The sequence below is a fragment of the Balaenoptera physalus genome (genome assembly GCF_965194825.1).
Source record: "Balaenoptera physalus genome assembly, chromosome: 3".
Taxonomy (NCBI): Eukaryota; Metazoa; Chordata; class Mammalia; order Artiodactyla; family Balaenopteridae; genus Balaenoptera; species Balaenoptera physalus.
Genome location: NC_138890.1, coordinates 95,147,283 through 95,164,773, shown reverse-complemented (window position 1 = coordinate 95,164,773; position 17,491 = coordinate 95,147,283). Strand labels below are relative to the sequence as shown.

The window sequence follows — 17,491 nt, the reverse complement described above, 5'->3', positions numbered from 1 at the left end:
TCTAGTAACTGACTATACTGCTGAACTGAATGAATAAACATTTTCAGAACTCTAATGGAAAACTGATGAACTCATAAAAGTGCTAACAAACGATCAAGATGAAAAAAAAATTAATTACATGGGACTGAGTGAACTGATGAGGATGATTATAATTTTTGTGACTTTCTGTTTGAATAAAAAAAAAAAATCCCACAAGGACTCAGAGGCAAAAAATATACAAATCAATTTTCACTGCAAAGTAAAGGAGCTGTTACAGTGGAGGATTACTGGACTGAATGTCAATATTATGACATAGTATGAGTGTGTTTCGTGTTTGGTAATTGCAATCACTTGCTTCTGTTGTGGTCATCCATTTACAATGCTTGATGTCAGTCTATCTCTTGTAAAAATAAAATACAGTGTGTGTGTGTGTGTGTGTGTGTGTGTGTAAAAAAAAAAAAGAATTTAGGCAAATCCAAAGGTATTTCTCTTTATGAAAAGGCTTTAAGCCTTTGCTCTAACTTTCTAAGTCCTGTAGAAATGAATAATGCAATACACAAAATAAATACCTTTTAATGTAATAAAAAAAACACTAATGTATCTCAAGAATATAAATACAATGAAAGGAATCCAACTAATATATTAAGAGAATTTTTTAATAAAAATATCTAACCCAAATGGTGCCTCCAGGTAAAGTGAAATATCTGCCTCTTCATCAAGTCATCCTGCTTCCATTTGTTTGAAAACTGTCATTAAACATACACAATTGCTGCCTCCAGAGCTGTGTAACAGCTATACACCGTGGCCACAAAATGCAAAAATACATTAAGAAGAGAACAGGAAACAAAGTGCCTTTGGAGATCCAGATGGGTAACTGACTTCAAATAAGTGATTTTCTTTTTTGCTATATACATATTCATAAATAAGTGATACATTTATTCTAAAGTGTGTTTCCTATCAAGAGGAATTTATAAAGGACACATATTAAGGAGCTCGGCAAACTCCTAAAGTCACTCAAATAGAAATACTGTATTTTCTATTACTCTGACATACAAAAATTAGAATCTTTCTATAAGTGCATTTTACCAATGGCTCCATATAGAATTTCAAATTTCCTTCTTTACCAAACAGTAGCAGCACTACCAACAACAGAAAAAAGTTTTCAGTTCTAACAGCATCTGCATTCATATCACATGAAAAAGGAAACAGTGCCAGAAAACTTTTAACTTGCCAATATTTCAAAAATAGAAATAAGTACCTCTGTTTCAAAAGACAATTGACCGGTTTTCAGACATTCACCGTGTGTTCCGTTATGACCTAAATTATATTCTTACCTTCTGCACAAATGTTGCTGCATATATAATTTGACTCAAATTAATGTTCTAGATATTAAAAACCATTCACTTTTGAACCATGGCAGCAATAGCAAGTCAAGTGGCTAGGGAATACTCACAATAAATAGCTTCCAATTAATGGATGAGACCCTTAAGAGCCTTTGTCTTTAGGCATCAGGATGGGAGTTATTTGTTATATACTAATAACCGCAGGTCAGACCACTGCAGAAACACATTTACAGTTTTAGTTTTGCTATTTGGAAGTAGATCTTTTAGCAATCTACACTGACAAAGAAGAATCTTTATAAGTAGCTGCAAAAAACTGGCACCAAGTGGAAATAAAACAGATACACAGCAGCTCTGAATATTTCTGCCACACAGATTTCATTTTGCGTTTTCCATGAATATTGCCCAATTACTGCTCTCCATGCAGTCGAAAGAAACAATCATGTGGCACTGTTGAGACTATTCTAGATAGGACCTTATAAAGAATTCCTAGAGCTGAGCACTGATTAAAGGGTTTGTATAGAAACAGGTGCCAGGAGGGGGCCTGTCCTAGGAAGGATAAGTCAAGTCACCTCTGGGACAGTGGGAAAGAAAAAGAATACACTAGTCATGCCAAGAAGAATTTGTAAATGTCACTTCATGAAACTTCACACTCCCTAATTTTCTCATGCAAACATCGTAAAACCTAAAACTAAAACTGAAATGACCAAAGGCTTATAATCTTAAAGGGATCGTAAGACTCAAATTTTATTTGTCATAAAATTTTTAGTTGAGATTTCAACTCCAGTTAAAATTTTAATTATCCTTGAGGTAAACTGCTATAATAATGGCCCCAGTGAATCCATGCCCACTGGGTATTACACACACACACACAAAATGGATTCAGCCATAAGAAAAAATGAAATCTTGCCATTTTGTGACAACATGAAATGACCTTGAGGGCATTATGGTAAGTGAAATAAGTCAGACTGGGGAAAACAAATATACAAACTTCCAGTTATAAAATAAATGTCCTGGGGATGTAACATTCAGCATGATAACTGCAGTTAATAATACTGTTTTACATACATACTTGAAAGTTGCTAAGAGAGTAGTAGGTCTCTAAAGTTCTAATCACAAGAAATCATTTGGTAACTATATATGGGGATGGATGTTAACTAGCCTTACTGTGGCAATTATTTCACAATATGTACAAATATCAAATTATGTTGTACACCTGAAACTATTATAATGTATGTCAGTTATACCTCAGTTTTTTAAAACAAGATGATGATGTGAGCAACACCAAAAGCATAATCCATGAAAGAAAAAAAACTGAAAAACTGAACTTCATAAAAGTTAGAATCTGGGGCTTCCCTGGTGGCGCAGTGGTTGAGAGTCTGCCTGCTAATGCAGGGAACACGGGTTCGAGCCCTGGTCTGGGAAGATCCCACACGCCGCGGAGCAACTGGGTCCGTGAGCCACAATTACTGAGCCTGCGCGTCTGGAGCCTGTGCTCTGCAACAAGAGAGGCTGCGATAGTGAGAGGCCCGCGCACCGCGATGAAGAGTGGCCCCCGCTTGCCACAACTAGAGAAAGCCCTAGCACAGAAACGAAGACCCAACACAGCCATAAATAAATAAAATAAATAAATAAATTAATTTATTTTTTTAAAAAAGATGGAGATTTGGAGATAGCAGGTGTTCTCAAATGAGACAGATTAAAAAAAAAAAAAAGAATCTTCTACTTTGCAGAAGATACTGTTAAGAGGAAGACAGGCCACAGACTAGGAGAAAATATTTGGGAAATATGTATCTGAAAAGAAATTCTATCCAAAATACACAAAGAACTCTTAGAATTCAAATATAAGAAAACAATACAATTAAAAATTTAAGAGACCTAAATAAATACCTCATCAAAGAAGACAATGGATGAGAACTAAGCATATGACAAATGTTTGACATTATTTGTCATTACGTAACTGCAAATTAAAACAACAATGAGCAAACACTACACACCTATTAGAATGGATAAAAGTTTTTTAATTGAGAATACCAAATCCTGGCAAGGATGTAGAGAAAAAGGAATTCTCATTCATTGTTGTTGGGAATGCAAACTGGTACAGCCACTCTGGAAAACAGTTTGGCAGTTTCTTAGAAATTTAAACTCTGTCTTACCATATAATCCAGCAGTCACTCTCCTACATATTTACTTGAAAACCTAAGTCTACACAAAAACCTGCTCAGGATGGTTTATAGCAACCCTATTCATTATTGTCATGAGTGGAAGCAACCAAAATATGCTTCAATAGGCAAATAGACAAACTGTGGTACATCCATATACTATTCAGTGATAAAAAGAAATGAGTTATCAAGGAATGAAAGGACATGGAGGAATCTTAAACACATTTTGAAGTGAAAGAAGTCAGTCTGAAAAGGCTATATATTGTGTGATTCCAATTATATGACATTCTGGAAAAGAACAAATATAGAAATGATAAAATGTTCAGAGCCAGGGATTTGGGAGCATGAAGGAGGGGTTGAATAGGTGATTTTTTTTTCAGGTGATGAAACTATGATGTATGATACTGTAATGGTGGATACATGACGTTCTGCATTTGTCAAAATCCTTAGAATGTTACAACATAAAAGCCAAACCTTAATGTATGCAAGTTCAAAAAACATCATTTAAGACAACAAAGGATCTGAAAATGGACTACAGACTGTGACAAAAGTATCCATATTAGAAACATATTGAACAGCATTACTGAAAATGGCTGGGATGTAAAGGTGCTGACCTTAGTAACTTTAGGTATGAGTGGCTTCTGTAAGACTAAAGGCAAAAGGAACTGAACGTGAACACTGTACTCTAATTCATAAAGTTTTGTCCTGTGGCAGTATGAGTTTAAAACTCTGACACTGTTATGCATGTATACTGAAACTGAGAAATTAAATGAATTGTGGATTACAGGAACCTGATTTCTCACTGTTGGAGTATTTACAATAAGCAAAAGAAATAGCCTAGACTGACTGATGTGGTAATAATCTTGAGTTGAAGACATCAATATGAACTCATATGTACCATATATGAATAATGAGGGATAGATATACAGCTATTTATGGCCATGTGCATGCACATGTGTTGCTATACAGACATATTTTCTTGCTATTTCAGCTGAGAGGGTCTAGAAGAAATGATAAGCCAGCAGCAGTGAGCACACCCAACACCCAGACCTTGATTTCTAATACCTTTCTCCAATAAAAGGAACCAGAGATTTTTTGGGAAAATGACTGATTATAAACCTTGGTAGGAAATATACAAGCTGAACCTGGAGCATCTTGTATTGCCAGAAAATAAGGATGTACAGAAAAAGCACACACACATATACGTAAATACACACACATTGATGGGCATAAGTTAAAGAAACAAAGAAGCCAGCTGAAAGCTCCCAATGGCCAAAGCTGAAACAATTTAAGCAAGAAAACCAATAAAGTAGTATTAGATTATAACCCTAAGTATAAAATAGTCATGAATTCATACTGATGTAAAAGAATGGTTGAATACTTAAAGAAGAGTAGGAGAAGAGACAAATCTGCTATGCAAAAGATTTCCAAATAATTTATATAGATACTGTGCCCTCAGAAGGAAAAGCATAAATCCATTTCCTAAGACGGGGCTATGCATAGTGTCTTTTCTTCCAAAGACTGAAATATGGAGTATAAAAAAGGTTGGGTGGGAATAACTTTGCAGTGGAGAAACTTGACAAATACTACCTTAGAGAGATGATTAAGATTAACATCACCAATGATAAATCATGTTAATAATGCATATCCTTGGTATGATATGATGAAGATTTACCTCTGTGGTATTCCTCCCTAAAGCCCAAGCCCAGTCTACTCAAGAGGAAAACATTAGAAAATTCCAACAGATCAGTATCATCCAAAATACCTGAAAAGTGCTCCTCAAAACTGTCAAGTCCATCCAAAAAAAATAAGAAAAATCAGAGAAAATGTCACAGGCAAGAGGAGCCTAAGGAGACATAACTAAATGTAAAATCATGTCGTAGATGGGATCCTGGAATAGATGAAGGATACTGGGTGAAAAAAAATAAGGAAGTATGAATAAACTGCAGCTTTAATAATAAGAATTACATTTGAAAACAGCTCATACAGCTCAATAACAAAAAAACAACCCAATCAAAAAATGGGTAGAAGACCTAAATAGACATTTCTCTTAGACATTTCTGACATGTTCAACATCACTAATTATTAGAGAAATGCAAATCAGATCTATAATGAGGTACCACCTCACACCAGTCAGAATGGCCATCATTAAAAGTCTACAAGTAACAAATGCTGAAGAGGGTGTGGAGAAAAGGGAACCTTCTTGCACTGCTGGTGGGAATGTAAATTGATACAGCCACCATGGAGAACAATATGGAGGTTCCTCAGAAAACCAAAAATAGAATTACCATATGATCCAGCAATCCTACTCCTGGGCATCTATCTGGACAAAACTATAATTTGAAAAGATACATGCACCCCATGTTCATTGCAACACTATTTACAGTAGCCAAGACATGGAAGCAACCTAAATGTCCATCGACAGAGGAATGGATAAAGGAGATGTGGTACATGTATACAATGAAATATTACTCAGCCATAAAAAAAAAGAATGAATGAATGCCATTTGCAGCAACAGATGGACTTAGAGATTATCATACTGAGTAAGTCAGAAAGAGAAAGACAAATACCATATGTTATCATTTATATGTAGAATCTAAAATAACACACAAATGAACTTATTTACAAAACAGAAACAGACTCACAGACATAGAAAACAAACTTATGGTTACCAAAGGGGAAAGGGGGTGGAGGAGGGATAAATTACAAAGAAAGAAAACGATTATATTTGATCATTAATTATAACAAGTGTACCATACTAATGTAAGATGTTATTAGGGGAAACTGGGTGTGGGGTAAATAGGAACTCTCTTTACTATTTTCTCAGTGTTGCTGCAAACCTAAAGCCATTCCAAAAAATAAAGTCTATTTTTAAAAAGTTAATGTGGCAAAAGATAGGTTCAGAAAAAGAAATAAGGAAAACTGAGAAAACTATTGCCTCTGATAAAAAGATGTAGAAAAATTCTTAGTCATTTAAATCTCTGAAGATACTGAACTGCAAAGAATATGACTGAAATGACAATCAAGTGTATTTTATATTGTACAGAATATTTCATATTATTAATAACTAGTACATTCACTAAAAATTATATTCTGTTAGGTTTTTTAAATATATATATATGTAAATATTGGTTTTACTGAATTTGCTAGTTTGTGAACAGACTGTTATGGCATATATTTCCAAGATTTGAAGGAGTTTTTATTACTAGAAATTATTTTTTGGCCACTAGAGGAAATAACAGCTTCTGAAAATGATATATTCAAAGTTAAAAATTGTTTAGGATTATATTAAATAATTTAATACTATGCTGAATAATCTTTATTCCTTCTGTATATTCATGGAGAGGGATATTTTTAGACTCTGCATATAATTTACATAGTTTATCAAAATTATATATGTCTGCAATAGGTAAGCTAATTTTCCTTGCTTAAAAAGTTCTGACAAATATATGAAAAAGAGAGAGAGAGAGAAGCCCCTGACATTCAGAAACTGGTCTGACAGTCAAATCTAAGCCATTTATTCTCCCATTTGATAAACAATGTCACAATATACCAATTTCAGACAAGGTTACTCTGAGACACAATCATGAAAAACAGCAAGGCCACTTCATAATTTTGTCTAAGAACAAACAAAAACATGGTAACTCCACCACCCACAAGAAAACACTCTCCTTGTTCAAACACTAAACGAGTACCTGCTACTTCTCTACCCATAGCACTGCCCCTGCTTTCTGACAGTGTTCACTTCTGAAGGCCATCTCTTCCTTACACCCTTTCCCAAATCACCCAACCAGAATTTAAATCCCATCGCAGATTCTTTCTAACACACTCTTATAAGAAACTCCACGTTCCTCCATGGTGTATGCTCTCCTTTGACGAGGTGAGTACCTGATTTGTTCACTTCTGGCATCACAAAAAAAAAGAGAACATTTACAGTTCAGAAGATCTAATCAGCAAATTCTCTCTGTAAATTACTTACCCTTGGAAAGAAGTTAGCATACTAGTTCTTTCAGGGTATTAAAATAACTACTAAAATAACTGCTCAACAGAGTTCATTATAATAAAAAACACTTTTTTTGGTAATTGCAGAGCAGATTGCCATCTTTCTCATCCACTTGGCCAGATCTTCCCAGACACTAAGCTTGTCCTGTTTTCCCCTCTGTCTTGCGTCTTGCTGCTCATCGCTCTGTTTGACTTCTCCATTTATAAAGCGTGAGCAGTACCAACACAGAACAGCCTGTTACAGAGGCTTAGTTCTTTATCAAGGCAAAGACTCAAAGATTCCCAAATTGTAAGAAGGGATCAGATCTACAGTAAGAGGCTGCCAGAACATAAATATTAACCCTATGTGTGCTTTAAAGTAGGCTGTGGTGGTTAGAGTATAACATGAAAGTGTTATGCAAAATGTTTATTCTTGTTTTGGAAGGACAAAATTCAAGGATATTTCATATCCTTTCTTCTAATGATTCCAGAAGTTCTCTAGTGCATTCAATTCTTTATCTGATTCTTATGCTACCAGTTTGTGTAATATTGGACAGCCATATAAATAGTTACTCAGTTTCTTTCTCCTTTAATAAGTATCCATTGCTTTAGACAAACTGGACTGAACAATATTCTTAAAGGAATAATAAAAAAAAACTGGGTATCTAGTTATTAATCAATTTGTCTACTTATCTAACATTTATCTGTTCATTCACCCATCAATCCATTTATTCATTGATATATTTAACTTATTGATTGCCTGTCATTTATCTCTTACAGTTGAAGTCCTTGCTTTGTTGGTTTATCACCTGTGTCATGTGATTTGGAGCAGGTTACCTCTCTAACCTCATCTCACACCACTCTCCCACTCATTGGGCTCCATCACAGCTGGCAAAGTCTGATCTTAGGAGCTTTGCATTTTCTCTCTAATGCCTGAAAAGCTCTTTGACAGATAAGTATTTGGCTTTCATTCTGCTTTTCTTCAGGTCTTCAGTCATGTGTTACCTCTTCATGAGAATTTCCTTGAACCCTTCCTAAAATTATGTCCCTTCTCCATGACACTTCCTATTCCTAATTCTCTACTTCCTTCTTCTGCTTAAAACAAATATTATAATTGTTTTATTTATATATTTTACTTATTTTGTCTCTTATCTTTCTCCTCAACTAGAATGTGAGCTCTACTAGGGCACAGATGTCTGTTGGTTCAGTGCTGCTTCCCCAGTGTCTAGAATGGAACTTGCCCATAGAAATCTGCATTAAAAATTACTTGGATTCATGGAGCTCTTGAGAAGATAAAAAGACATGGTGCAAGTAAGGTGCTTGCCACTGAACCTGGTACAGACTATAGACTAAATAGATGGTACACATTGTCTTGTATTATTTTATATAACTTCATTCAGAGAACACTTACCACCACCATGAAACTCAAGTTCTCATCATTCTCTTGGAGGGTATTATTATTATTAGTTATTTAGCTGTTATTAGAGAAATTACTAGGTTTTAGTCAGAGACTATATATAAATATATATATAAATATCCACAGATACTAGACATGACATCATTATATTTTTACAAGAAAATATATTTTGAGTAACTTACCATAACTATGAGGTTATGACTTAAGTAACACATGACAATAAGTTTCAGTGGCATTTGCGTAACTATAACTCAATCATGATATTCATAATCAAGTCAGAATCATTGTAGATAAGTATAGCTTTAATGAATGCAGTTAATTAACCTTAATTTACAAATGAGTGCATTTAAATAATAATTTTCAACTTTCACCTAGTAGAGAAAAGCAACACATTATTCTCTATCAATTTTAAAGTATCAGCTCCTTATAGAGTTAATTCGTACATTTTTTCTTGGTGTTGGAATATAAAATAAAATGTGTATACCTATCTAATGTGACATAAATAATAGGAGTGACATCTATGATGATTAGTCATATGATTGCCTATGCCTCTTAAAATTATAAAATTGTAGCTTCCAGTCAGAAAACATTTCATGTATTAAAAGCATCACCAACCAAAATATAAATCACGAGTTGTGGTACAACTTGAATGGAAAATGTGTATAGTATATACATGGAGGTAATGCATGGTAGTTTCTAGTATCTGGTTTATATCAGGGACAATATGATGAAACAACTAGATAATTTTTGGTGAAATAAAAAAAAGCTTTAAATAAAAAGTTTAAAGTGCTAATAGCCTTGTCTTTTTAATTTACCAAGAATGTGGATTCATAAGTCAGAATGCTTCTCTTTTAACCCTGGAAGTATGACTTTGAGTAAATCACCTCACCTCTCCAAGCTCAATTTTTCTCTTATTTAAAAGAGCAATAATATTATAATACACATAATCTTTATACATATAACATTATCCACATAAACCTTTTTTAAAATAAGTATTTAATAAATAATAGTACTAGTAGTAGTTATAATCATAGTAATAGTATTCGCAACAGGGGAAAGACTAGCCTTACTATGATACTAAAGATACTAAAGAACTATCGTTGATAGTTCTTTTCCTCGCATTTATGAGTCTTGCACCTCTTGAAGGGGAGAATTACAAGGTGAGAAAGATACCCCCTTGTCCCCAGGTTGGGTCAGTCTTCTCTGTAGATCCCCCAGGAAGCAGCATTGCACCAACCCTGTGGCTTCCCAAACACAATCCTGGCATGAAATCTATTCCGTTTGTCCCAAATTAGATTACTATCATGATGTCTGTAAACTAATGAACATGTAATCTGTGTACAAGGAAAAGGAGGTGAATGTGACACCCATCTTGCTATTACTCTGCACACGGTAATACCTGATGTCTCTAAATCTTGGTCATTTTATGTATATCGTTTGGGTGGCACTATCCCATTGACCAATCTAGTCTCTAATTAAAAGCACCTATACAAGGAGGTAACAGTTTGCTGTCCTACATGGAAAACAAAGAAGTTTAAAATCTGACATTATGCCCTTTTTTAATTGTTGGGTGAGGAAGTTTCCACTCTAGGTATTCAAACAGGCCAGTTTCCAAATTAAATTGGGCTGAAAAACAAACTCATTGTAAGAAAAAGTACCTCTTATGTAAGAAAATTTAGACTGTGACTTTATTTTACTGTTCCATTTTTTTTTAACATCTTTATTGGAGTATAATTGCTTTACAATGGTGTGTTAGTTTCTGCTTTATAACAAAGTGAATCAGCTATGCATATACATATATCCCCATATCTCCTCCCTCTTGCGTCTCCCTCCCACCATTTTAAAACATATTCCAAAAATAACTATTTCAACACTCAGTATCATTATATATAGGTATGTGAGAATGGATACATGTGTATGTATGGCTGAGTCACTTTGCTCTGCACCTGAAACTATCACATTCTTAATCAGCTATACTCCAATATAAAATAAAAAGGTTAAAAAAATTATTATAGGTATATGAACTTTTTTTTTTTTTTTGGATGGAGAAATCAGGGCATTTTATCGATGATGGCAACGTACACGACTTCACGCTTAGGTAACGCGGGCGCGATAAGGCCCTAGCCCAGGCCTTATGCTTCTCCTCAGGATCCCTGGGGGCAAACGTCTCCTGCAGTTTCTTCCACACGCCTTTATTCATCTCCTTAAACTCTTCCAAGGTATCTGTGGACAGGACCAGTTTGTATTCTTCCAGGGACAGGCCACTGAAGCTTGTGTCTCTGGGGCGAGGGTACTTGTGTTTGTAGTAGTTTGAATGGAGAGGTGCTAAGCTCTCGTACTTCTAATCCCAGGCCTCAGGCTCTGCAATCTGGGTGTTCTCTCCCTCCCTAAAGGCGTGCACTACCCGCTCCCACTGATAAGCGCCCAAGTCCCGGCCTCATTTGGTCTCGTCCACTGGCCATTCCTCAGAGTTTGAGAAAATTCTGGTAGCAGCTGGCCGCCATTTGGGGCCTGAACTTTATTTTTAAAAGTGCTTTCAAGTCAATTTATCAATTCCCCAAAGATATAGGACACATTTAGTTAACAGATATATTTTATAAATGACAGCACAGAAGAATGTGAAAATACTGAAGAAAGGAGAGACAGAGTCAGAAAGCTGGATTGGAGCAGATGAAAGAACAGATTTTGTTTTGGGACCACCAGGGATCTCTTCCAGATACCCAGTATCCCTTCATGGATATCTGGCAGTTCTCAGCCATACTAAAATCTCCCATCTTCAGTTACTATTCTTATCTAGGGTATGACAGTTGATAAAGCTATTAAAAAGTCAGATTTAGAGTGGACCGCAACAATGAATTTTAACTCATAATTCTGCTAAAATGTCTCCAAACCATCCACATTTTTCTTAAATTTGTAGTTATATTATTTCTATATTTTAAACCATTTATAATTTGCAGATATAGAGAGTCTATACCAAAAACTCATCAAAGTTTTTGGGTGAAATAGATCGTAGTGAGCCGTCACATCAAAGTCAGTTTTACATTTTAGATTTAAATTGGCTTGAGAAATAGATATGCCAGTTATTATGGGGAGTATCAAAAAGTATATGCTAAGGTTTCATTGAACAATATAAACCTTTTCCCCACATACTGAAAAATTTCTGATACATAAAATGATTTTGATTTTAAGATTGTCAAAATATATATGTTTTCTCTTGATCAATTTTAAGTACATTGCTTTATGAACATTTTTAAATAGGCTGTACTATTTAATTTTCCTCTTAGTATATTTCTCAAAATATTTTTATTTTGGCTTTGTTTTAATTAATATTTGCTTCTTAAGTAAATAAAATACCATTTGATGTGTTCACTTTCAAAATGATGAACAGTAGACAATAATGTTTTCTTTTTTTTTAATTAAACAACTAAAACTCACTCCTACAACTATATTTATCTTTCATCCATTCTTTCCAAATGATGTGTAATTCTCCTTCCTGTGCATTTATTTCATGTCATCTATCCACTCTCCATGTGACAGACACTTAATCTGACTCCAGTTTACCAGCTGAGCTGATAGTAGGGTGAGGCAAGTAAGGCAGATGGGGCACAACACTTAAGGAGGCACTTACTCTCAGGGTGAGTGTGCTATCCTGTACTCATGTTTTACATGACCTTTAGAGTGAGTGCCTCCTTAAAATCTGCACCTGAGTTGCCTCACTTACCTCAACTTAGTCCTCAACCAAGAACAAACACAATATTTCTTAGTCCACAACCAAGAACAACCTTTTACATGCCCCTTTTTGACTTTATATGAGGATAGATTTGGATTATATACCTGGTAAAAGAACAGATTTATCACAGGGTATGTGTCTACAAACTGACTCACTGGTACTAGATTACTTTCCAAATGTCCACAACAATCTACACTCCATTAGATGTGCGTGAAGGTTCCTATTACATTGGTGCGTTCTTAGTATTATTTAGTGCGCTAATGGCTCTAAAGTGCTATTCTTGCTTTAATTTACATATTTATGATCACTAATGATTCTATGACTTCCCCTTATGCATGCTCGGTTAGCTTTTTGGTTTTAATTTTTTGAAAATGCCATCTCATATCTTTCACACTTAATTGTATCAGAATTGCTCTTTACAGAAGAATTTCTCATACTCTAGGTATTGATTCTTAGTTGATTTCAAGTGTCAGAAATATATGCCCCCAATCTATTATCTGTTTATTAACTTGATACATGGTGCCTTTCATTAAAATTTTTCTTGATGTAGTCAGATTTATTAATTTTCTTTCTTTTGGTTTGTACTTTTACATTTTTGTTTAAGAAGTTCTACTACCCTAGATAGTCTTCTAGATTTTCTTCTATTAACTTTATACTTTTACCTTTCAACTTTAGGTCTTTCATCTGTCTAGAGGCCACCATCATATGTGGTGTTAGCTAGTGTGAATGAATGGATTCTGATCACTCCTATTCCATTTTCTCCCGATGACAGAATTACATATCAAAGAGGCTGTAAGAACTGCCTCTAGAGGAGGACTATACATCTCTACCCCCATTGGCTCTGGTGTTGCTCACATGAGTAAAGCAATATGGGCAGATATGAAATGGTGAAATGTCAGGCAGAGACTTCGAAAGGCATCAGGTATTTCCATTGGCTCCTCTTGCCTTCCTGCTATCCACCATGAAAAGAGCACGCCCCCAATGACTGCAATGCCTTTCACCTCCGTTTCAGAATGAGAGATACATGCAACAACCCTAAATCCAAGCCTAGCTGATCTCAGCCAACCCACAGATTATCTAGTCCACGGGCAAGAAATATGTGTGCTACAATGAAATCTAGCTAACAGATACACGAATCCCTTTTTACTTTCCTTCATGTAGATAGCCATTTTTCTGTCAAGATGACATGAAAAAGTGTAATAAATTAAAAGGTTTCCAAAAGATCTAAATAGCTATCTTATATAAAAGGATATAAAACTCCTCTATTCATATTAAAGAACAATTTCCCAGATGTCAAACTAATCATGAGCATCTTAAGAGGAAGTGGAGTTTACATTCACTGCTAAAGCACACTGCTACATTTTTCTAACAGGAGGATACTTTGAGGATGTCAAATACGTGCGCAGTTCTCAACAAAGTGTACAACTGGGGTGTTGAGATCATAACTGTAATGTGTACTTTGGAGGTTCATCTAAAAAAACTGAAGTTAGACTCACTAACTGACAAATTTAAGTTGATTAGACTCACTAACTGACAAATTTAAGTTGATTCATTAGAGTGACAAATAATCTCTCTAATTATAGGACCTATCTGTGTCTAGTCATTTTTCCTGAATATTGTCCCAAAATTTCCATCAATATAGGTGGCCAAACCGTGATTGATGGCCACAACTTTGACACTTAGAAGTGCTTTATTCACTACTCAGCTTCTTTATTATTTTAGTCATTTACTTTACTCAGTGATTTGGGCTCCCCTATTTATTAGTCTTAGAAACATACACAGGTACTGTTGTAGTCTATTGAGGGAGGTGTTATTATAAAATAACTCCACAGACAATTTTTTTCTTTCTTCTCTTTCTTGTATATCTTACTTTTTCCCACTTTTTTCCCTTATCTTCTAAAACTCTATTTTCTTAGCTATTTAGGTCATAGCTCTGAAAATTAATTACTCCTTATATAAGATATTGCACAGATAAAAAGACACCTAAGTGAAAATGATTCTGTTGCTCTCATCCTAAACCATACCCCACAGTGAGTCAAAAAATTGTAATAAGTATCTAATATATATTCCATCATATTTGCATAATATATCTTAATTTCATTTTAATAAAGATCATTATCAATGAAGGAAGAATAATTGTATTACATCTCCCAATAGGCCCATAGAATACTATCATAATAATAATGATAAATATCATTTAATGGACAGTATGTGCCAGGATACTATACTAAATGTAGCTGTCATGATCAGGTACGTTCTGCTGTAGTAACAAACAAATCCTGGAATATCAGGGACTTACTACTATAAAAATTTATTTCTCATTTAGGAAAAATTCAATGCAGCTGAAATATGCCTCCATTTCCTGATGGCTGCCTTCCATGGTTTCTAGGATTGCCAAGGCAGGGCAAGAGAGAGATGCAACAGAGGAAGAAACACACTAACTCATAACTGCCACAGACTAGAAGTGACACATCAGTTCCTTTTGCCGTCCTGCAGTCCCACACGGACTCTGAATTAGGCTTGTGAATGTGGTCATCCTGTCTGCCCAGAAAGTGAAAATGGTCTGTTGAACAATTAGAACTGTGTTCACTAAATGGATAAACTATGTTATCCATTTAAATCCATTCATAGTCCTATGAACCTACTCTCATGACTACTAATTACAAGCAATCTCACACTTTTATTCCAAAATCACGACTACTTTCTCCACCTGTCACCAGCTGAACAATCATGGGATTATGGGCAAAGTTTTAAAATGTAATGCATTCCCAGAAACAGATTAGCTCACTGGCCACCATTATGTGACCCAAGGACATTTAACCCCACGCCAGTATTTGCTATCAGACAAGGACTTCAGGAAACCCCTTTCCTTGGTGGAGGGCCACCATACCCAGAATTAGAAAGGTTTGGTGTTCACAGGTTCATTAGCCCTAACCATCCAGTGGAAATTGGAATAAATGGAAAGGTCCTAGCAGTCAGTATTACAATAATAATTTTAAACTGTAACATGAGGACTTTGGAAAGATGAAAATTTGGAAAGGGAAATGAGAAGACAGGAATGAGCAAAGAGACAAGAATGAGCAGTGATAGCAAAAAAAAAAAAAAAAAAGTTGTTAAGAGATTCATTGAATTGGAAAAGAGCACAGCCTCTCACCATCTCTAAAAGCACGGAAGTTTGAAGACTTTTCACTCTCATTTTTCTTTCTCTTTTCCTGTCTTTTATCTTGCTTTGTTTTTGTTTTGTTTTGTTTTTCTCTTCTCTGGCATTGGTCTTATTCACAATTATACAGAAGTATCATTGAAAAATTCTCTTGCTTTTAAAAAGCTTAAAAGGATAAATTCAGCCATCCAATTTAGGGAACTTGCCAGATTAATCTTTGTTAGGAGGGTAAAAAAATAATGGTAAATAAAAGAAACAAGTTTAAAAATTCAAGTCTCTCCCTAATTCTTGCTTTCTCCCTCATTCCTCCACCCTGACCTCCTTTCTTTCAGACACTCTCCTTTTGTCACCTCCATAAAAGGAGCTGAAGGAATATCAGTCAATGACCTTCCCTCAGTGTGAGGGACAAAACTACAAAATCAGGCCTTTAATCTGAACGTCAGAAGAATGCAGGGTTTAGACAGGCACGTGCCAAGCTGCTGCACCCTGAGTCCTGACACACTTACATACCCCGCTATTTTTAGTAACAACATCAAAGGTAATTTCAGCAGTTGATAAAACCAAATGACTTCTTACAACATTACCATTAGAGCATTTTATGCTACCCTAAAAGAGGCACTAATTACTACAGGAAGTCAGGACAGCTTTATATTTTTCTCTTTAAATGACACAAAACATTGTAAGCACTATAGTTAGTATCATTTTGTCATGAGTCCTTTTTAGATTTAAATATAGACCATTCCCAAGCTCATTTTTCAAAGCTCATGTTTGAAAAATCATGAATTACATATTTACACTATAAGCATTTCTTAAAAATAGACACAGGGAGTTTATTTCGGTCCCAAAACAAAAATGTTCACTTATGCTAAACAATCACCAGAGAGAGTTTCATATCCAAGCCTCCAACTTTCTACTTGATTCTGTGTCAGCAACAATAAAGTTTTCCAGCAAATGGATAGGATTTAAACATGGCAACTTCCAATGGTAAGGCTACAAAAATTGTCTTCGTAGTGCAGGCACTAAATCTAGATAGCAGAGGAGAGAGTTTTATTTTATTGGATTATTACAAATTCATAGCCTTGAGATCACGGTACTTCTGGGATAGAATAAGATCAAGTTTAAATGTCTTCAAGTGTACTTTTCTACACTGTAGTTTACAAATTCTATAATGTCCTTCACACAAGAATACTTTTAAGGAGAGATCAGAAAGTAAACAAATGAGCACCACATGCATTACATAAAAATTAACTCAACATTGGCTGCAAGGTATGTTAAATCATGGGCTGAATACAATTATACTTTGAATACAGTCTGTTGTTTCTTCCAGTTTATTCCTATTCTAGGCAATTTCAAATCCATTTTTTTATTTCAAAGCCAAGCTACAATTTGCCAAGTTATTATATTTTTATCACATAGCAGTGTTACCAGTGGGTATTCAATGGGTACTAGTACAACAATAACAATAATTGTATGTTGCATTTGTGTAGAAGTTGAACAAATGTAACACAATTGCAAGTGAAAATATGTTCTCATATATTTCTAATATAAAGAAATATAACTCTGAGCTTAGAGTCATTAGGTACTCAATATCATATAATTAGTAATGATTGACACAGAGACTTGACACAATTTTCTCACTCAAAGTCCAGGAATAAGAGAAAAAATTTATAAAGTAAAGTAAAAGAGCCTTGGTATTAAAATTTTAACCATTAGTTACAATAA

At 34.8% G+C, this 17,491-nt stretch overlaps 1 long non-coding RNA gene and 1 pseudogene across 2 annotated transcripts in view; both read right to left on the bottom strand.

Moving 5' to 3' along the window:
* Positions 1-17,491, bottom strand: part of LOC309659058 — a 175,101-nt gene that overhangs the window by 55,502 nt on the left and 102,108 nt on the right. The gene's annotated exons all lie outside the window — the stretch shown is intronic.
* LOC309658987 (ubiquinol-cytochrome c reductase complex assembly factor 2 pseudogene) lies at positions 2,185-14,107 on the bottom strand (annotated as a pseudogene). Its single transcript has one exon. The product of its transcript is annotated as a ubiquinol-cytochrome c reductase complex assembly factor 2 pseudogene (transcript).